Source organism: Argiope bruennichi, chromosome 1 (assembly GCF_947563725.1).
Source record: "Argiope bruennichi chromosome 1, qqArgBrue1.1, whole genome shotgun sequence".
NCBI classification, from domain to species: domain Eukaryota; kingdom Metazoa; phylum Arthropoda; class Arachnida; order Araneae; family Araneidae; genus Argiope; species Argiope bruennichi.
In genome coordinates, this window is record NC_079151.1 from 122176094 (window position 1) to 122199550 (window position 23457).

A 23457-nucleotide genomic window follows, 5' to 3' on the forward strand; every position below is an offset into this window, starting at 1 on the left:
TTATTCTATGCCAATTTTGAGTAGAAAGTAAGCATCAGTAACATAATAAAAATAATTAAATGATGTTTGCAAATATGTGCAACTTCTCTTAATTAAAAAGACCATTTTTTAATAAAATCATTTTTTTAATAAAATTTAATGAAAGTTTTATATATATCAAACACTGGAATAGTGACCTCTTATTCTCTCTCATATAGAAATTGTCCCGAATTTTAAAAGTTGCGTTTTTATTTAAGCGTGAATTCTTCAACCATTTTCTTTTATGATTAGTTGTATATTTATTAAAATGAAAAAATGTCACATAAACGGTATCAAAAAATATAACAATCTGCATTACATATATATTTTTTCAGGTACAGATTGGTGAATTTGAAATTTTGAAATGTTTAGATCGTTAGAAAATGGTCCGTGTTTAGTTTCTATATTAAAAATTTTGAAATCAAAATTCTATAATCACATCCTCAATAAAATCTCTGTCAGTAGCTTTGCTTCTGAATCATTATTATCGCAGTATTAACATGATATGGTTTAAAGATTGCATAGTATCTTGGTGAAAAAAATCGTTAGAAATTATCTGTAGGATTCACCGCTGGTTCTACTATTACCGAATTTTATACATAGTTTTACTTTGTGCATAGTAGATTTTTATAAAATTATTATTAGAATTTTAATTAAAATTTAATGGAAATTTTTGCTCTTTTACATCTATAAATTCTGAACTCATTGTTGCTCAAGTCATGTTTATATCTTTTTATAATGAAAAAATAAGCTTTCCAATGTTAATAATATCTATTTATGTGCAATTTTTTCTGCAATATTAATACATTTTTAAAAATATTTTATGTATACTTTGCAACATATTTTCCCTTGCTTTAGTAACTGAATTTATACTCATCCGCTTTTCGACTATATTCAATGCATTTTTTCTGTGTGTGCATATTATATGCTCTATATGTTTATACCGAATTGGAATACCGAATAGGAAGACAGAATGCAGGAAAGAGAGGGGATGAGAATGTATTATGAACTTATATAGTTTTAGAAAGGAATTTATTTTTATTTTTATGGGAAAAGGAAAAGCTCACTCAACTTAGAAATTAAAGCCACAGTGAAGAAGACTGAGTTCGAGTGATTAGGAAATTATATTTAAAATGTAAATTAATCAGAAATTATTACACACACACACACACACACACACACACACACACACACACATATATATATATATATATATATATATATAATTAAAATCAAATTTCAAAAATAAAATAAAGATAGAAGAATCAAGATGGAATATTATCATATGACAATGTTTCGTATTAGATATTCGAATTTCTTTTTCTACATTTGTAGTATCAGCAATGCTATGAAAATATTATGAGGGCATAACAATAACGTTAAAAGAAACCTTGTTTTATTACGAATATTAGACACAAATCCATATCATAAATATTTATCAAGGATAATTTGAATATTTATTCATTTTGCTTAGTAGCATGTTGTACATTATCGATAGCTACTGTTTCTGAAGCACGTCAGTTTTATCAAAAACGAATATTTGAATGATAATAGCTGTTTTTCCATAATAAAAAGAACTTCTGTGCTACCTGCCTTTTTTTTTTAAGTCACGGAACAAAATCATTTTTGTATGCCCACTGGACGAAATTACGAAGTTTGTTGTGGAAAAATTATTTGCATATTGTTGAGAAAAAATAACTTCGAAAATAAACTCTGAGCTGTATTATTTTTCCGATAAGACAAACATGAATAATTCACGAAGGTTGTATTAGCGCATTTAAACATGAAACAAGCTTTTAATTGGCAATAAAGCATAAAGTATACACTATTGTAGCAGAAAATTTAAAGTTATTCACTTGTATTTATTTTTCTACTAAATGAAAATTTTATACTATCTGATGTAAAAAGGCTCATAATTCTAAGTAAATAATCTTGATAATGATCTAAAAATGTTCCTTATCATGATTATTTTGTATTTATTTGTTTATTATGAGGAAAAATTAAAAATAACGATATTTTGCAAACTGTGGAAAAATTATGTGACAGGTTACAAAATACTTATTACTTCATAATCGAAATATTATCCTTTTTAATTAAAATTATTTATTCTTTTTATTCCAAATATTATCCCATTTAATTGAAATTATTTATTGTATTTAATCGAATACTTCAGCAAAAAAATTCAGACTCATTCTTTTCAGGACTTTCTTTTATGCGTGTAACAAAGAATAAAACGTGTAAAAAATAATTAAACTTAAATGCAAACATATATTATAGATTATTATTTATAAAAACATTATAAAAGATTTTAAAATTACTTCAGCTTCTGATGGACAGTAATTGCCATTTTTTTGCCAAGAATTCTATTAATATTTTCGAAACCTTTGTCTCGAAAAAATGATTTTTGTTCCATCTTAAAATTAATAGAAATTATATATTTGATGAAGTATATTTTAAAGCTGAGCTGTTTTTTAACAATATTTTATAACGAAATTTTAAAAATGATCAGATTAATACTACACGGATACATGCATTTAATATTTTTAATCGCCGTAATAGTAAGACAAATGTAAATAAATAATATAATTTGAAATGTGGATTATTCTTTATTTTATTTTGTTGGCAACATGCACACTGATTTTTTTTATTAATTTGTCCAAAATCCGATTAATCTACAATTGTAGTAACAAGACAAGCTGGTAAATTTCATCCACTTCGTTTCGTTTTTGAATTATTGTAAATACACATCGCATGAAAGATTATGAAAAAAATGTTTGTTTATTTTCAATGCATTATTTTATTTCTTTAAAAAGCAGCATGTTAATTATAAACTTTTGACTCAGGCTATTTTGGTAATTTTGATGGAGAAAGTAAGATAATATTCTATGCGATGAACGATAAATATTAAATGTCTTAACTTTTTTTTATAAACAAAAATCAATAAATTCTTATTACATATTTTGCGATATGTGAAGGAAAATATCAGAATGTATTTAATTCATATGCACTAAATATATATGCGTGTGTGTGTGTGTGACAAATTCTAGTACTGTAGCTATTTAAAATTTAGATTTTTAAATTTTAGGTTTTAAATATTATTGTACATCTGTGAACAAAGGTTCTTTATTTTTTAGAATGAAATTTTGGAAGAGAACCATATTTTGCAATCTTTTGTAATGCGAAATAACACAAATTTAAATGATAAAACTATTGAATGCTCTCAGTTAAAATGAAGGAAAAATATTACGAAATAACAATCGTCTGATTATTACAAAATCAGGCAATTTTTTAAAGATATATAATCGTTTATTTTCATAGAAATATTGATTCCATGCATTTATTACTGTTTTTAGCAATTTTTAACATATTAAAAGATAATATGATGTATTGTAAATAGGCGATTTTATTTTAAATTACTTACTTTAAAATTTCAGCAATTTGAATCTGAATTATATTCCATGTTGAGCGACGTTGATTTTAAAATATTGTTATTCTTTTTATTGCTATGATTTTAAGTAATTTTATTAAAAATTAAATTTCAATCTTAATATTTTCTATTATAATCTAGAATTTCAACTTGGAATTTTTCCAACTGAATTATGTTTTAAAAACAAATTTCACTATACCTTTGAATTTTTGCTACATTGAGAGTTGATTTTTCAAATTAATACTGTCTTAAAATCAAGGTATGAACTACATTTGCCTTTCCTGTTCCATATTTTATTATTTTTATATTAAACCTAAATATTTCTCAACCATTTTGGCAACTGTCTATTAACGACATCGAATACTAAGTTGAAATTGCCCCATGTTTTCTATTTAAAAATATTTATCTTCAATTGTACCTAAATTTTTAAATAATGTAGCCAGTTTCCCAAATTTATAACGACAAAAATATTTTATATAAAGCATTTAAATCATAGTATTAGTAATAAATAATAGCATTTAAACACTCGTGTCTTTCTAAATTTTATATTTATGTTACAAATTATAAGCATTTTCTGAATTAATTTTATGCAATTAATGTTTGTATTTACCGCATAAGTAGTTTGAAAATCTTGGTAAATAAATAGATAATACTATCTTTAAACTTTTAAAATCGTTTATCTCAATTTATTTAATTGAACTTTCCTTTTTACAGTTATGCCTAATATATAAAATTTATTAAATCCTGAGATATTTTCAAATCTTTATTTCTTCTTTTCAAATCTTTCTTTCTTCTTTTCAAATCTTTCTTTCTTTTTTTCAAATCTTTCTTTCAAATCCTGAGATATCTAAAAAAAATAGTTTAAATTCACGATGAAAGTTTAGAATCTTGAAAATTCACTATCACAATGAATAAACAAACGTGTAGAGACAAATTCAATCGTGAATGTTTGAGAAACTATTTCAAAAAAAAATCACAAAAAAAGGATAAAACAGGAAAAAAGAATAAGAAATACCTTGGCATATTGGAAGTTTCCGCCAAAATGTATAGAGTATAAGGAAAAATCTCGGTTATAAAAAGAAAAGTATAAAAAGGTGATGGAATAATATTATTAAAAATCAAAAATAAAATGCGGTAAAAGCAATGGACATAACACTAAACGTAAACAATACAAGAAAAAAAAAGAGCAAAATATTTGTAAAAAACGGATAATTATGCACGTAGAAAAAAAATATGAAGCAAAATTCTTGCCCGTCAATATTTCACAAATATTTTACACAAATATGATTCAATTTTGGAATTTATTATGCATTTTACAAGAGAGAAATAGGCGTAACAACAAACTTAGGAGTTGAAAATATCGTAGAGTTATCGTAGTATATCGTTCACATAATATTCGAAATTCTGCTCTTAAATGGTTCATGTGATTTCCTTTCCTCAGATCTTCATTTATGCTTCTTTCTGTCTGTCCGAATTTCACCTAGTCCTATGTATACCACCAATCTTTACTATTATTTCCTTTATTCTTTAAAATCTTAGAAATTTATTAAAAAATTGAGAAAAAATGTGATGATAGTTTACATCCGCATGTGTATCATTATTTGAATCATATGTTCCGAAATTAGAAAAACAAATGTGAGTTTAACAAATTCAGAAAAATAACACTTTTAACAATGTACAGCAATGTTTTATCAGTGCATGTACCAACCAGTGTATGTATTTTATGTACCAACAAATCAGTGCTAAAATGTTCATATAGAAAAATCATAACAATTTTCAAAACATTTCTTTTTGCTGAAATGGAATAACCCGATTTCTTATAGATGAATCATTTTGATTTCTTAAATTCAATTATTGAAGAGATAAATGGATTTGAAACTTTTATTCTGCAGATATATGACAAAAAAGATACTTCACAAATTTCCACACTATACGGTGTGGGCCAAGCCTTTATTTGGCATATAAATAGACGCAAAACCCTCAAAACCCAACCTACTATAATCTGACAATAAAGCTGATATGTGACCATTAAACTCACAACCTTTATAGCAGAAATGAGTACCTATTGAAGGACTATTAAAGAGCTATTAAAATGCGAGGCAGCGGTGTAACAGATTAATTATCAAATCATTGGTTATAATGCTATAAATAACTTAAGGTATATACATTATATATCTTATATAAAATTACCATATAAAATGCCATATTATAAAGATATATATTTATATTTCATTTTCTTACCCACAAAACATACAAGGTGAAAGTGTTATAATTGTTAAAAAAATTCAAGCTTGAGATTTTGATGAATGTCCAAATTTCAGACCAAAAAATATGTTTTTGTAATTCGTTCTTTATGTCTGAAAACGATAATTTAAAAACGCTTTCAGATAGATAGAGGAGGTCTATTCTCTAAATTTGTAGATTTGTATCAAAGTTTGAACGAAATCCACTAAGGGAAAGCCTGTCTGTCCGTCCTTTCGAATATAAGTTAATATAGGAAATATAGGAACTTTGGTATGTGATTCTGTGACTGCAACTGTAGTACTATGTCAAATTTTGGTTTTAAGTGATTAGGAAAAATGCTTTTAAAATATACATTCGGTTTCGGATATGTATATATTAACTGCATCTTAGCGATTAATCGCAATCTAATAGACTATTTCGTAGTTATTGTTCGCCAGTGACATATGATTAATAATAAACAAGTACTTTTATTAGAATGTATGTAAAATTGTGCCGGGGATATCATTCTCAGTGGTTTGTTATATCATTATGCTTATATTTTTTTTATTTAATATTTCATCATTCCTTGACAATAATTAATTTTTATAATGTTTGTATGTTATAAAAGGGAACGTTTCATTTATGTATAAATCAAATATCAAATGATGTTAATAAAATGTATAATATTTAGAATTAAAAAAATCCCGAAAAATTTATAATTTAAAAACACATAGTTATAATGATTATAGCAGTTTCCTTGCAGTTATTCTTTTTGAGTAACAATGTTTGAATGTTTAATATTTCTTGAATTTTTATCGAGAAAATAAATCAAAATACAATTCTCATTTTTTGTTGTATCGTAATTTAGATTTTATTACAAAATGTAGAAACAAAAATGATAATCTTTATTTTTAAAGTCCTTTTGTTTATTTTCTATGTTTTAGTGATTTTTAAAAAGAAATACTCAAATTGTAATTCTATTTTGAAAAAAAAATCTATAAGCTTTTATTATCGACACTATATGTTAATTTTAATAAAAGTATAAAATTAATTTGTATCCTTAAAAAATTTTTTTTATGGTTTTATACAACTCTTTATTAAGTATCTCTAATGGCTATTAAGATTTTTTTAAGGTGTATGTACACACTTGAAACTTCGAAAATTGTTCAAAATATCGAATATTTTTTATTGCTTAATAATGTTCTCTGATCCTTGAGCTTTCAAACGATACCAAGATGTTGTCAATATTCGAAATATTTCTCGAGTTATAATTATTTTTCTTGAGGTGCTTTCATTAAAAACTCTAGTTACGTTTTTAAAACTCATTTTATGAAGAATGACATTTTTCTACTATGTTGCTTCATTCAAACAATCATAACTCAACAAGAAATGAACCAAATACAATTATTTATATATCAAAATAATCTGTATGAAATAGCGGATGTTTTGTGCCTCAATCAAAGTTATATTTATAGAAATAAATTTTTAATATCTATTTAAAGGTTAAAATTACAGAAAAAAATCTCGCTTTTTCTATTCATCGTTGATAAAAATTAAAAAAAAAATTATATATTTTTATAACTTGATTGAGGCAGAGAACATGAAGACTAATATTAAGCATAATTTCCAACTAGAATTGTGTGTCTGTATAAATTATAATTTAAGATATCATGTTTCAAAAAAATATGCTAATTAGCTCATTAAATATTAGTTAATTAATTAATAATTAGTGTAATATGGTTTTTTTCTCACTGAAATGAGTTAAAACATATATTAATGACCTACAATGAAAAAATTGTATTTTTAAAGTTAAAATCTAAAAAAAAAAATCTTCTAGTGTGTACGTACACCTTAACTTTCTCGTATATCAAATATACAAATATAAAATACTGTACATGTTTGAGATTTTCCTGAAACTGAAAAACAAAGCTTTGGTATTATATCTGTCTATCTTTCCGTCTGTATGCGTCTCAAAAGCGCTTTGAGCTAAGCAGATAAAATTTGATATATGATCCTTGTGCTATTTACACATTTTTATCAAATTTTGGGAGAAAGCCATTTAGAAGAAATGCATCTGTTCAATTGTCCGAATATAAATTAACTCGATAATTTAAATGACCAACAAGAATAAAATTTTCTACAGTTATTTATCTAAAGTGTAGATTTTTATCAGATTTCTTATCAGATGCAAGAGATTGACCGTCTGTCAACTTGCACTCATACAAGTATGTGAAAGCGATAACCCAAATAACTAAAAAAAAAAAGCAATGGCTTTCATATATTTAATTTAATATGCAGTTTTGTGTCAGAATATTTGTTTCAGTTGGTATGAAAAAAAAAAAAAAAGATTTCTAAATTTTTCATTCGATTTTCTGTTCCCTATGTATTAACCGCAATTTATCAATTTATTACTAAAGATTCGTACATTAATAGACTCTTTCGTAACTTTTTCGTCAAAAGCATGCAGTTAGTAATACTTAAGTGCATTTATTAGAGAATAAGCGTGAAAGTTTCGAAGAGATTACTTCCGCTGGTTTAACTATGCAAAGAATGGAAATAAGAAATATGGAAAATGACCTAATGACATTTCTTTAAACTATATTATTAAATTACATTAAGGTATTTTTAATACCTGTTTATTTTATGTATTATGGTGAAAGAATCGGAAGTAGTTTCAAATAGAAATTCGATCAACACATCTGTAAAATCAAATGAGAAGGGCCACCCCAACATTTTCTTGTTTGCACCCTAATAATAGCGTTATCCTCTTCCCATTTCATAAAAATTGTGTACCTTGGGTGAGGCCTAAAGCTACGACTGCACAGATTTTTATTTTCAATGTCCAGCACATGAGCCTTTTTGGCTTCGGTATTATAATGAAGAAAACCAAATGTGTATTTTGAACACTTTCCCTTTGATTGATCAGAACCAAAATTCGACACAGATCATTGAAGTCACATGATCACATATCAAATTTCAGCAATTTTTTTAAGATCATATATCAATATGAGAGCCTGCAAATTATTGTGTTTTTGAATTCTTACGTTTACGTGCATGCAAAGTACTTCCTCGCAGACGGTCAGTTCTTTGGTTCAGGATTTGGTCACGATTTGGTTCAAAATTTCATGCCGATCTTCACTTTAGATACTAAAACTGTGCACCAAATTTTGTCCATGTAGCTTTTTGCATTTTATAGTTTATTTGTGCTTGAAGGAAAAGGTAGATAAATTTCTTGTGAATTTATTTCGTTGAAAATTTTACAGAAATTTATATTTTGGACATAAAGACCACTTACCAAATTTTATACCTCTAACTCAAAGTATTTTTAAGCTATCGTATTCACAAAAAGAAACACATAATTCCAAAAATTTATTTTTTCAGATTCAGATAAAGCAGAAATGTGGTCATCAGCACATCTAAGTCAAAGTTTTTGATTGATTATGAATGAAACATTTAAAATTGAATATCATTTGTTTTGAATATCATTATGAATGATATTCAATTTGAATATCATTATGTTTAATCATTACACGAATATTTTAGATTAAACAAAAACGATTTATTACATAAAGAGAAAAACTAATATTATACTTTCTGATGATAGCTAAGATTCGATTTGACTAGCTGAATGAATTATATAAACTATTGACGATCGTTGATTTGATTCAAAGAACTGTTGCACTGGCGAGTGAAAAAAATTATTATTGTCCCAAAGATTTGTTATCTACGATATTTAATATATATGTATATATTACTGTTATATCGAGCTGGATATATTCAATTTCAAAAATATTAAAAAAGCGTTAACAATTTAAAGTGTGAATATAATTTTTTATTAAAAACATTAGAGTTCCGAAAGCCGAATATAATGAATTGGTGTAAAAAGATAAGAAATGTAAAGGTTAGATGCATTAGTCTTAAAAACTTAAAATACTTTAGGAATTTAAGTATAAAAGAAAATTTAATTTTAAGAACACCGAATGATCTTTTAAAAATATCTTTTTTAAAAACTTGTCGAATATTTTATGAAATTTATATAATGAGAATCTATTTACTTAATTCAATTTGAATAAGCTGTTGTTACCTATGGACATTCTATCAGGTACAGCAAAGTACGTACTATTTCGTATGCCACCGTATCAGTCTTATTATTGAAGACTTTTTAAAAAAGCAGAAATGAAATAGATCATTGCAAAATAAATGATTACGTTGCTTTCTTTTAACACGATACTTAACAAAATCGCTCAATTATTTCTAGCCCAAATTGGTTTCTTATGATTTGAGTTCAGTTGAATAATATTTTTACACTTGTCGACATGATGGTAGAATGCCAACTTCATGATTGGAAGATAGTGGACTAGACACTTATATATATAACGCAATTGCTTTACATATAAGTTCGTGTTAAACCTCTTTTCGCGAATCAAGCTTCCTTAACTCGGGGTAACCTAAGAGTCATGTGTTTGCACACCCATGCATCAATCAGACATTCAATTACTTCAATTCAAAATTTACAAAATTGTCAGTTTTACATACACTTAACCCAACTATAATAGGGCACTTTGAAAAGACGACATTGTGAGATAGCTCGTCTATAAATCGACAAAATGTAGCGTCATATGAGAAAATTCTCCATTATTAAGACTCTTAAACAATACGTTGTGAGGTACCGCTTCTATAACAAGACACTTTGATAACATGTTATATGAAATAATTCTCTTATAGCAGGACACTTCGGTAATACATTGCACAATGTGCGATAGTTCTCCTATTATAAGTCATTTTGATAACGCGTTTCTTAATACGAGGCAGACAGACCATTTTAATGACTTGATTCAAAAATAATGACAATCATCCTATTTTAACTCAGGTATTTTTGTATTCCTGCACCTATAGAACTATTCTGTGATCACACTACAAAAAGGGCGATTGAATTTGTTATCCTTTTTCTATAAGAAGGCACTTTGATAACATATTGCATCACATGAGATAGCTCTCCCATAACAGATAACACATTGCACAATTTGATCTAGCTCTCTTATAACAGGTTACTTGGATAACACATAGTACAATTTGGTAACAATATTTTTATTATAGAGGTAGCTCTTCTAGAACAATGCACTTTTATAATATGTTCCATTATATTATATATCTAAGGCTTTAAAAAAAGAGACGCTAATCAAGTGAAATAAAAAAAAGATTTCAGCAAGCATCCCCACCAATTTCTTTTAAATTTATGCTATCATTATTAAACTACCGAGATCTTATTTTTAAATTTAAGATATTCAAAAAAATATTGAAAAATTTTGAAAAGTTTTTAATAATATTTATATTTTTTGCAGGTAAAAATATGAACAAAATGACAGCAAGATATAATTCTGGATGTGGAATATGATTTGTTGAAAAATAACACTTTGGACACTTTGGAACACTTTATTAAAATCATTTAGTTTTCAACTATTCCAGCGATGTTGCTTAACAAGTTCTTGGTAAGTTTATCATCTATTATTTTCAAATATACGAACTTTATTACCCACTTTAAAAACTGAAAGTAATTTTTTTTAAAGTGGCTTTTTGTTAAGAAAGGTTTTGAAATATTTCTTCCATCAATATTTTTTTTCTAATCTGTTATTCAAAGTCTGTGTCAAAAAGTGTAAAAAAGTCAAAATCATGCTCAAAATATAATTTCCAGATGCTTAAATAATTCCGCAGTTCCAATTCTTTTTGAAGGGGAAAAAAGATATCTATTTCTTTCATTTTCATATTTTATGATTTAAAATTTAATTTTATCCATATCTGCACTTTCAAATAAATTAGCTTTATGTTAATTTAATTTATTACTGACGATGAAATAAGTATGGTTCTGTTATTATAATACTTAACTGATTGCTTTATTTTGAATTCAGTATTGTTTAAAACTGCTATCTTTATGTATTTAAACATTGATAAATTTAGAAATAGATTATTTTCAATTATTTTCAACAAACACCACAGTTTATTAATACCATAAGTAGTTGAATTAAACTGCGGAAAGTAAAATTAAAAAAAATCGTTAGCAATGGAGTAATATTTTATTGCAACATTAATAAATAATATATATAATATTTATCATAAAATGTATATAACTGAAAAAAATGAAATCGTTGACAAATATTATTTGTTTTGTAGCTCATATAATATAAATCAATCAATAAACAGATAGCTAAATCACTGAAAAATTGTTCTCATTTTTATAATCCGATTAAAAAAAAAATTTTGCCTGAATCTTCAAATTGATATTTCTTTAGATTGATTAATCAGTTGAACTAGATTGGAAAAATCAAAATAGCTTCGAATAGGACATTTTTAAATCCTATATTTTTTTTGAATATCTTTAAAGATAAAAAAAACGATAGATAAACTAAAGAAAAAGCTTATGAAGATAAACTTCTAGAACTTAAAGATAAATTTCTCACTAAACTTCATTGTGGTTTGAAAATAGAAATAAATTTTTTTTTTAATGAAATATATTTGTCTGTAATGTCTCATTGTTTTTGAAATTTTACCGGTACTTAGAGATTATTATTCAAATATTTCAAAATTAATAGCAAATTTTCAACAGAAAAATTTCTCAATTCCTTTTTTTTTCCAAAATAGAATTTTTTTTCATTCCAAAACTGTACTAAATTGTATAAAAAAATTAGTAAGGAAGTGTTCTGATTACAGATTTAAAGTCCATTGATAATATTCTGTTATTTCATTTAATATTAAAAGAAATTGAAACTGAGAATTGTTATTTTATTGTATGCTTTTTATATTTCATGAAAAAAATATATTATATTGATTATAGAAGTCAGCATAGCAACACTTTGTTGCAAATTGCACCTTTATAAATAAGATTTACACCCTCAGTATAATGCCTCAATGCGTGAAAATGTTTTAAGATGGCTCTCCTAAGAATATCTGCAGATTTTGTTTTTTAACATTTTTTTGCTATGCTAAGAATGTTTGAATCCAAAAATATACCTGAATCTCCCGCTTCGTTTTAAAGAAAAAATTGCATTCAGAAACTAGTGAGTTTGAACTCGGTCCAACCTCTTTCCAGGAGAATTACTTTTCTTAAGCATTTAGCCCTGTGTACAACATTTGTGTGTCAAAACTGACAAACATTTAACTACCGGAAGTTTATATTTATTTTCGTTAGCAAATAGATTAAGATTTGTCGCTTTTGAGATTGCAGAAAAGTTTGAAAATGAAGAAATATTTTTTTCTGAAGTTACTCTCATTCGTGGGAATAAGTTGTTAAAACTAATCGATATTAAAATTTAAAAAAATAAGCAATTAATTAAGAATAAATATGTAATGAAATTGAGTTTCCGTTTAATTGATGTGTGTTATTGCAGATTAATTTACTATAAATATTAGGTACTGTACTTTAATACTATTTATTTGGATTGCTGAAAAAACTGTTAGACCTCAGTGAACTTTTTTAGTTTTTTTTTTCTTCCTATAAGCATCTTTTAGACTTAATTTAACATTTTAAATTTATCTAGTTATGAGTAGATAATTAAAACATTTAAAATTAAGTTTATTATGCGTAGTTATAGACTTAATTTGACATTTTTAGTTTATCTAGATGCGTAGTTATAGACTTAATTTAATTTTTTAAGTTTTTTCCGCTTCGGCTCTTTTACAAATTATTTTTCCTATAGCTTCCGATTAGAAGATTTCCAGTATACAAAATAAACGATGCATCAGCAGGTGAATCATCTCTTCGATTATAAAACATCATAATTTCTGTAATAATAATAAAACTAATCATCATAAAAATAAACATTCTAAACTTTTCGAGAAACAAATGGAGAAGTAACGTAAATGGTTTTTATTTATTTATTTATTTTGCTCCTTAATTTTTCATTTAACATATGATCTCTACTTTTTTTGTGAGCCAGGTTTCTTTATATTGAAATTGACTAATTTATCAATTTGGGAATATAGCAGAGATTGAATATAAATTAGTTATTGTTCCATAAATTTCGCATTTTATTTACAACTTTTTATGCTAAATTGTAATAAAAGTTAATAAGCTGGTGTCTACAATTTTATTTATGGAGTTGAAATTATTGGCTTTATTTAATTGGCAGTATTGCTAATATTTTATTTCAACATTATTTTCATTTTGCATTTGACACTGTATTTTTTTTCTATTATCCGGTATAAAGAACTTCTAGCACGGCAGGTCTTCTAGTATGATTAATAATACTAAGTAAATAATACTAAGTCTAAAATTGTTAAGAAAATGTACGAAAGTCATTTTAATACTAGAACTTTTGAAATAACATTTTTTCTTGTGATCTATTTAAGAAATAATTTCTTAAATGGAAGCTTTTAATAAAAGCATTATTAAAAATTATTACTTCGTAAGACCCAATGCGAATTTTTGATTGAAAAGTTTACCATATTTAGGAAACTACCACAATTGTAGTATCAACTAATTTTAGCTATAAAAACGGAGAAGAAAACGTCTTTAACATAATGAAAAAAGAATAAAAAAAGCTAGTTTTGAATGAATTACGAAAACAAAACATGAAGTTTATATAATGCTAGATGAACCCGACAGTACAATGCTATTTCTAGATTGGAATATATATATAGATTAAGAGAACGTCATTTAATGTGTAATATCAATTAATCTATTTAATTAAAATTAAATATTTACATATGCATTATTATTTTGATATCTTGGATTAGAAAATAGTAATTACTGTTGTATACAACTTTAAATCCATTTCAGTGCTCTTGCATATGGAATGTTATTGGTGATTTCATTTGGCATGTGTTCAAAGAATTCCATTGATTTTTCTACACGAGAGTATTTGACGAAAGATTTTCCATAATTTAGATGGATTATTTAAATTTAATTCACATATTTGCAATGATTGACTTTATTATAACTTCATTTCAAAACGCTGCAAAATCATTGCAATTAATATTGAATTAAGAAATTTACAAAACATTAAAAAAGTGAATACTACAGAACAAACAATTTAACTTTCATTTTATAAAAGTCAGAATATAGATGTACTAGAACTTACCTTTACGCATGAGCGAAAATACTTCAGTATGAAAAGCACGGTTTCTTGACACCATTTACATTTAAATAATAGTTCTGTTACAGTTGATATTATGAGTTCCTAACTTTCTACTAAGCAGATTGATGATTTAAATAGCTTTAAATATTCTCAAGACAACGCGAACCATTTAGAAAAAACCTGCTTATAAATATACCCAGTATGTTTTATTTTATAACAAACATGTATACGAACATTGCATTCCATATGTATAGATGATTTTGTTGTAACAATATGTTTTGCATCTTTACACTTAAAGTATTGTTATGGCAAAAATTGCCGAGTACTGTTCGGAAACAATCGAAAAATGATGCACAAAAATTACACAGATGAATAATCAAAATTTTAAACACTCCACATTCATTTAAAAAGAAAATTATGTCATTATAACGAGCAAATAAAGCTGCACCTCTTAATATCTGAAACATCTGCGCATACTTGCTATTATTATTTTTATTCCTTGAGTTAAATTATTATGCATATACAAAATCTTTTGTTTATGTCCCGTAAGCAAAAGAAATAAAAGTATAACATTCAACAAAATTATGTTTCCTCATGGCCGTATTCAAAATATGTCTAAAAAATTCAAAATGTTTAAATAAAAAGATCCAAATCCAATTTTGTTACAGCTGAAAACATATATAAATTTTTAAAAAAACTATTGCTGCAGTATAATCAGGATTTCTTTGCATATTTTTTCAGCTGCAGGAAATTGTGTATTATTTAATATGCATATTAAATATAAATATTAATAACATTAAAATATAGTATTTTCTTTATCACTTCGTTTTTTCACCACTGAACAAACACAGTTTTTAAAAATGTAATTAATTAACTGAGCCAGTAAAATAAAAGTTCAGATGTTCTTTGTGGCCTTTCTAGCATTCTGTTCACATTGTTGATAATGCTGTTAAAAATGGCCCACTCATAAGAAGAATTAATTAGTGTTTATTTTATATCTTCTCAGAAGAACCTCTGAAATAGAAGGAATTATGCATATATATATATATATATATATATATATATATATATATATATATATAACATGTACAGACGACGCGTAGGTGTACATATGTTTTCTTGTTACAGGGATACTTTAAAAAAGCAAGAATAATAGTAATATAAAAAGCAAGAATTTTAATTTGGTCGCTTTTATGTGTATACAGATAATATGATAATATGTAAACTTTTAATTATCGTTAAAAATCTGAAAAGATAAATTTTATACCAAATTTTTCATTTAATAAAAATGAGCTGTATAGTGCAATACCTAGTCTTTTTCGGTATCTCATAATAATATGATGTTTCTCCAAAGTTAATCTTTAATTACAGCTCTAAAAGACTTTTTTTGAATTCCTAGCTCTTCTTCCTTTTCATTAATTGTACAATAGAAAAAATTTCATTTAGGTAGTTTATATCTTTATAATTTTTATATTTCTCAACCTTATTAACTTTGGAGTAGAATCATATTGGGTTTCCGTGATTAAAATATAGGGCTAGTTTGATTCTGTTTTATGATTCGATTTCTTTTAATAGTACTGGAGATATAAAAACTAAAATTGAAATTTTGAACTAAGACTAAGATGACATTCTAAAATAACAAAAGTACATTTATTCAATTCTTCTTTCTTTTGGATAGGGTGACGTGTAACTGTATTCTAGCAATGTATTAAACTGTGCAGATTAAATACTAGTTCAAAATATTTCAAACCCATCTTGGAATGGAATTCATAATTATAAACCATTCATAGACGATGAAGTTAAGAATGCTATAATAATACAAACTTTTATTAAAGACAATTATAATAAACCATAATTATAAAATATTCTTATAAATCAGAATTATAAACCATAATTATGAACCATTCTTAGATGATGAGGGGAAGAATGCTGTAATAATTCAAACTATTATTAAAGACCATTATAATAATCCATAATTATAAATTAATATTATAAACAACAATTATAAACTAATCCTGTAAAAACAATTATAAACCATTCTTATAAACCATAATTATGAACCATACTTAAACGAAGAGATGAGGCATTTTACATTTATTATAAACCGTTATAATAATACACAATTATAAATTAATCTTATAAACCATCATTATAAACTAATCTTATAAATCATAATTATAAACTAATCATATAAACCATAATTATAAATCTTATAAATCGGAGTTATAAATCATTATTATGAACCAATCTTACAAACAATAATTATAAACCATTCTTGGACGATACGCTGAAACTTATGGTGCTAACTGCCCAGAGTTTTACTCTAGTACGAGACGTATAATTCTTCACAGATTTTAAATATCCAAATGATGCTTATATGATTGATCTCCAATGAAATTAAGACTTAAATTCGTAACTTACCCTCGAAGTTCCCACAAGGCTGCCGTGTCGTCAACACCACCGGGCTTCTCGATAACAAAAACCCATGATAAGACGTCAAAAGATTTCCAAATAAAAATTCTTACCATTTACTTAACCTCATTCTAAATGTACCAGATGATACATTCGAGTAATTGTGTTACAATACTAATTTCGAAGGAGCTCATGTTGGTCGTTCGAATAATTTCAACGGGGGGGGGGGGCATTCCAACATGTGTGTGTCCTCGTTCATCCATCAGTCCATCTTTGCCCACCTATTAGGCGTGTAATGAATGAACCGTTGGACGGACAGACATCATTAAAGCGACCCAAGATGTTACCAGTCTTGACTGGAGTCTTTAGTGCTTGTAACCTATTAGTGATTGGAGGGTTAAGGATGAATCGCGTGGGTGTCGGTCCTGTTCACAGTCATTTGTTCTCTGTTGTTGCCATTACTCCTTGTGGAACAGTTCGAGGGGACAATTCGGGTGACACCTTTCGGTTTTTGATTGTGATTCTTGGTGTACCGTAGATTGGCGATTAGTGGCGTACCGAGACGAAGGATGGCGAGGTGGTATAGGTGTCTTGGTAGACAATTTGAGGGGAAAGCGGCAGAAACATATTATTCTTGTATTTCTCTTTCTACATTGTGCTATGACGAGTGTGAAAAATAATGATGTGCCACTGGAGTGTTTTCAGTTTCTGATGTTATTCTTCACATCTTTCAGTTTCTTTTATAATTGCAAAATAAAATAATAGCATCAACAGTAAAGTATATAATTTGAATATATTCATTAAATCGATGTAATATATATAAAGCTAGGCTAAGTTGCCAATAATATTCGTGTTCATGGAATAAACGGTAGATTTATTTTAATGGTTTTGTATCGCATTATCAAAGTAAGCACTTAAAATATTGACTTTTACTTCATTTAGGTTGTTTGTAAACTTTTTCATTATCAAGTCTTAAATTAAAAATGATAGTAATAAATAAGAAATAAAACTCTTCAGAAAGATTAAAAGTTGTTTTAATTATAGTAGGACTTTCAAGAATTATTAGAAATAATTCTGTTTTATATTTCTTATTCCTTTACTTTTATTAGTTAAACTTTACCTGCATTAGTTATTATCAAAATACTTATTTTTATTATTATTTCTACATTCTTTTTTTTAGTTTTACATTTTAGTTTATTCTATGTTTATTCAGATTTAATAGTTATGATTAAATTTCGATTTAAAAATAAACTTAAATGGAAATTTTTAGTTATTTTATTAAATACTAAAGCTTAAATTATTTTGCTAGGTTCTCACATTCATTCATTTAATATATTTATTTAGCAATGTTTCTAATAACGAGATTTTGTTCTACGATGTAAACTTTTTATGAACAATAAACATTTAAATTTATATATTGTATATTTGGAAGCTTTTTTTAATTCAATAAAATTTTAGGAATTCATCCTTTACTAGGTCCAATTTGCTTTCTTCACTTCTTGTCCACCAAAAATGATTATACAGAATCGTAATGATTCTGAGGTTGCATATCCTACGCGCAATTAATTCTTAGGACGTCACTGTTTGCGATTCTTTTTGTATTAGTAGATATTGTATCCAAGTGTCATTTTCTTGAAGAGTTTTTTTTATTGTATAATCATGTTGAATAAGATTATGGATATTTCAAAATGGCACAAATCAACAAAAAGTACCTTTGTTTGTTTTTTTATTTACAGTAGAGGGTGTATATATGCAAATATGATTTAATGAAGAGTTAATTTCAATACATACGAGATATTAGTTTGCTTTTTTGCATAAAAGATCACTTATTTCTATTTTTTAATGTTAAAACACTATATGTGATTAAATTTTTTTTCTTTTTTACAAACACCATTTTAGATTTAACAATAACGGATAATTTAGGGTTTATTGGATTTTGCAACTTTCAGTGTTTATATATAATTACGAACTTCTAATGTAAGGGTAATGTTACTTTATATGAAAATTCGTTGCATCAACAGAGAGATAAAGGTTAAGCGCGTTGAGCCAGTTTGAAATCCAAAAAAAAAGTGTAATGGTGCTATATCTGGTGAAATCGGATCTAGAGTCACTATTGACGATTCACGAATTAAAATTGTACTGACAGAAGACACGTTATTGGATAAAAAGTACATGAGTTATTTCGTCGCAATTCTGATTTGTTTTCCATATGTAAGAATTTCTCAATGGTGCTTTTATTGTTAAATTTCAATCCAGAAACGCTAATTATCTGATCTGTTCCAACTGTTCATGATTAGACGACGAGGGCGATTTTCTTAAATGTTTTATGTCACTAATCATGTCACTAGTTATGTCACTTTTATGTTTTATGTCACTTTCTTGTTTTTCATGAGCAGCTCCCTTTAAAGACTTTTTGAAACATTTCAGATACTTTTGTCGAAGAAATTCCATCGCAAAAAACTTAAAGTATATCCTTTTTTTAATTACACTAGCCGTTTTAAAAAAATCGGCAAAGTTAAAGTTTTTTTTTCTCATTAAGAAATTATTTTCTGACAATATAAAATCAAATTTGAGTGCTGTTAGATGTTTTTATAGATCATGGAAATATTTCATAAAATTTCTAGTTTATATTAATCTGAAGCATTTTCAATATTTTTTTGGTACAATAGCAACCCTTGAATGAACAAAATTTAATTTTATATCTTTATTTCAGATGTTTTTCCTGAATCTTAACCAACAAAAATTCAAATAATTTCGCTCCCTCCATTGATAGCTGCTTCATCATTTCGAAAATAGCCTTCCGTAAGTATGGGTTCTAGATGTGTTTTTCTAAAATCGTATTTCAAATTTAACAGGAAAATCACATTAATGCTTTATTGCATTAGTAATTGCTATTTTGCTTTATATGTATTTTCTATTTTTATACGAAATAAAATTATTTTATTTATTCCTTTCTGCTTTTCATTTATTGTCAATTTTATTTCATTCTTGAATTGTCGATTCAATATAGAAACTCATTTTCTTAAACCCATTTTACTTTCTCATATAAGTAGGATAGAGAAAGAAAGTATTGTAATCGTCAAAAAATTCGAACTCGAGATTTTGACGAATCCACACTCCTCGAGAATTTGGGAAATGTCCGTCTGTCTGTGACAAAGATAACTCAAAACCACTTTCAGTTAAACCGTTGAAATTTCGTATACACAAAATTTGCAGATATCTATCAAATTTTGAGTAAATTCTGCTCAGAGGAAGTCTGTCTGTCCGACTGTTCGAATACATGTTAACACGGTTATTACAAAATGAGAAGAACTAGACTGACAAAATTTATTACGCAGATTTAACAATTATAGTGTAGACACTTGTCAAATTTTGAGCAAAATTCAACAAGGGGTTGACCGTCTGTCGGTCTGTATTTTCAGAAACATGGAAATGCGATAATTCAAAAACACAAAGACTTAAATGTATCAAATTAAGTATAGAATTTTGTGACTACAAGTGTGGTTTTGTGTCAAATCTTTGTTTCAATCGATTGAGAAAAACGTGTCTAAAGCATAAATTCGTTTTTGGATACAATTAAATTCAAGCCAGGGACTAATCGCCAAATAACTCGCCAAGAATAACAATATAGATTTCGTAAAAATGCTGAATTCACGTCAAAAGTTAATATTTCGCAGCTACTGTACGTTAATACCATGCAAGGCATTCTCTGGCATAACAAGTTTATTAGAGAGTATGCGAGAAAATTTTGGGAAGGCCACTTCTGCTGGTTTATAAAGTAAATAAAGGTCCTTCCACAGAAAGAATGTCCTTTTACACACGTTATGTGTGAATGAAAAATACATAATGCATTTCTACATTAAAATTCAGCCTTCCGATGTAAAGGTTTTAACCGATTTTCTTTAGAAAATTTACGATTAGATGTACTGTGCATTTGTCTAGGACTGCAAATGGGTCGATTTAAAGTTTTTACTTTCTTCGTTGCCAAATAAAAATATTTGCAGAAAATATAAATTTTATATTTTATAAAATATTATAATAATATAATACTGCGCCGTTTATAAAAGGTCAGCTTTCTAAATGTTTCATTACATTAATTTTGGTGTTACAAAGTGAATGCGTCACATTGTTTATAAGGATCAAGCGTTTGTATAAAAAATATTGAATAAACATAGACTCGCTCAGTTGTGAGTCGTCTTCTATCAATAAAGAAAGATGTGTATGTAATTTTTTTGGCGCTTTACAAGACAGATCTGTAACTTAGAACTATCGAATTTCAGACGAGTATACTTTGAAGGCTGATAAGGTGCATCTCGAAGCGAGTTTTAAAAATTCTAATTAGAATTTCAATTAATTGAAAAGCAAAGAAAATTTTGACACTTCCCCACTGTAACCATGGAAAATATTATAGTACAATAAGAATAATTTTTGTACTGAAAAAGATATTTAAATCTAATTAGAATTTCGGTGAATTAAAAATTAAGTAAAGTTTCGATATTTCTTCACTGTAACTGTAGAAAATATTATAGTACAAAAAATAATTTAGTAATGTAAAAAGTAGTTAATTCTAATTAGAATTTTTAAAAATTCTAATAAGAGTTTTAACTAATTAAAAATTAAGCAAAGTTTTGACATTTCTCCAATATAACTATTGAAAATATTATAGAACAAAAATAATTTTGGTACTATAAAAATATTTGATTCTAATTATTATTTTTAAAATTCTAATTAGAATTTCAGTGAATTAAAAAGTAAACGAGGTTTTGATATTTCTTCATTGTAACTATTGAAGATATGTGTTGTAGTACAAAAAATAATTCTAGTAATATAAAAATTATTTAATTCTAATTAGAATTTCAATTAATGAAAAATTAAGCGAAGTTTTGTCATTTCGCCACTATAACTATTGAAAATGTTATAGAACAAAAAATACTTTTGGTACTTTAAAAAATATTTTATTCTAATGAGATTTTATAATTCTAATTAGAATTTTAATCAATTAAAAATTAAGCAAAGTCTTGACATTTCCCCTCTATACCTATCGAAAATTATATAGTACAAAAAAAATTTTTTGCATCGTCTTAAAATTAAATTCGTATGACAATTACAATGATACCAATGTAATTGTCATACGAATTTTTCTTAGAATTTGGCAATTAAAAAAAAAGTGTTTTTTCGCATAGTTTCATAGTTTTTTTCGCAATAATAGATTACATTATGGCCTTGAAATTCAAACAGTTTTAATTTTTTATTAAATATTTAATCATCTAATTTTCTTTTAATATTGAAAGCTTAAAAAAAAGCATTCTGTATAATTCACACAAGGTGTAATAAAGTGAAGTTATAGTATCGCGGAAACAAGAAAATATCTAAACAGAACAGTTACATGATAGTTAAGAGCACTTTGATGTCATGGGACTCGCGCAGTGGAAAGAGTATTCATATGCGTAGCGAAGAGAACAAATGTAAGGGTGACAAAATAACTAGGCTATATTTGCTGTTAATTCTATGAATACGAATACTTTGTTGAGAAAATAACGAACATCAAGTCATGTATCAGAGATTTAATTAAAATTAATCACAACCAAAACTCCCAGCTGGTGGCCAAAATCGGCTAATAATAAAATAACAAAACCGTTTGCATTTTCACAGAGTTATTAAAAGTAAAAAATAACCTAAAATAAATCATTAACATATTTATCAAGATAAAATAATATTGAAATGTCGGATTGAACCAGCTAATAGTTCATGATGCTCTGTTATTAAACAGCTACTTTCCCATTGGCATTAGCTACTTTAAAAACTATTATCTTTGAAAATTAGGAAGGGAGGAAAAACTGCACTAATTTAATTTAAATAATTTTTTAAATCTGAAATCGTCTTTTAACAAAACTTTACTTTCATTAATTAATAAACTTTATGATATTTCATTTTATTTAAATTTTATGCATCTTTTTTAAATATTAATTACAAATTCATATTAAAACTCTATGCAAATGAAAAATTTTATATTTAACGAACTTATATGTGCCCTTCACAAACAAGTTGAATTCGTAATCATCGGCGAATATCGTTAGAATTCATCTTGTCGCAACATGCAAGAAGTGTTTTTAAAAAAAATTTCTTAAGATAATATATTTTTTTTACTTAATTACGAATCAAATTTAGACACTGCTATATCATATTAAAACTACACTTTAAAAGTGAAATTGGAACCAAGCTTTCAAATTTTACTTTCTCTTATACGTAGTATAAAGAAAATATAGTAATCGTCAAAAAATTCGAACTCGAGATTTTGACGAATCT

General features: G+C 26.3%; 1 long non-coding RNA gene across 1 annotated transcript in view; it reads left to right on the forward strand.

Moving 5' to 3' along the window:
- Positions 1–19964, forward strand: part of LOC129987051 (uncharacterized) — a 39095-nt gene extending 19131 nt beyond the window's left edge. Inside the window, exons 2-3 of the long non-coding RNA XR_008785570.1 lie at positions 11011–11157; positions 19865–19964. This is a non-coding gene — a long non-coding RNA (uncharacterized LOC129987051). The remainder of the gene's footprint in view (positions 1–11010; positions 11158–19864) is intronic.
- The last annotated feature ends 3493 nt before the right edge of the window (positions 19965–23457 follow it).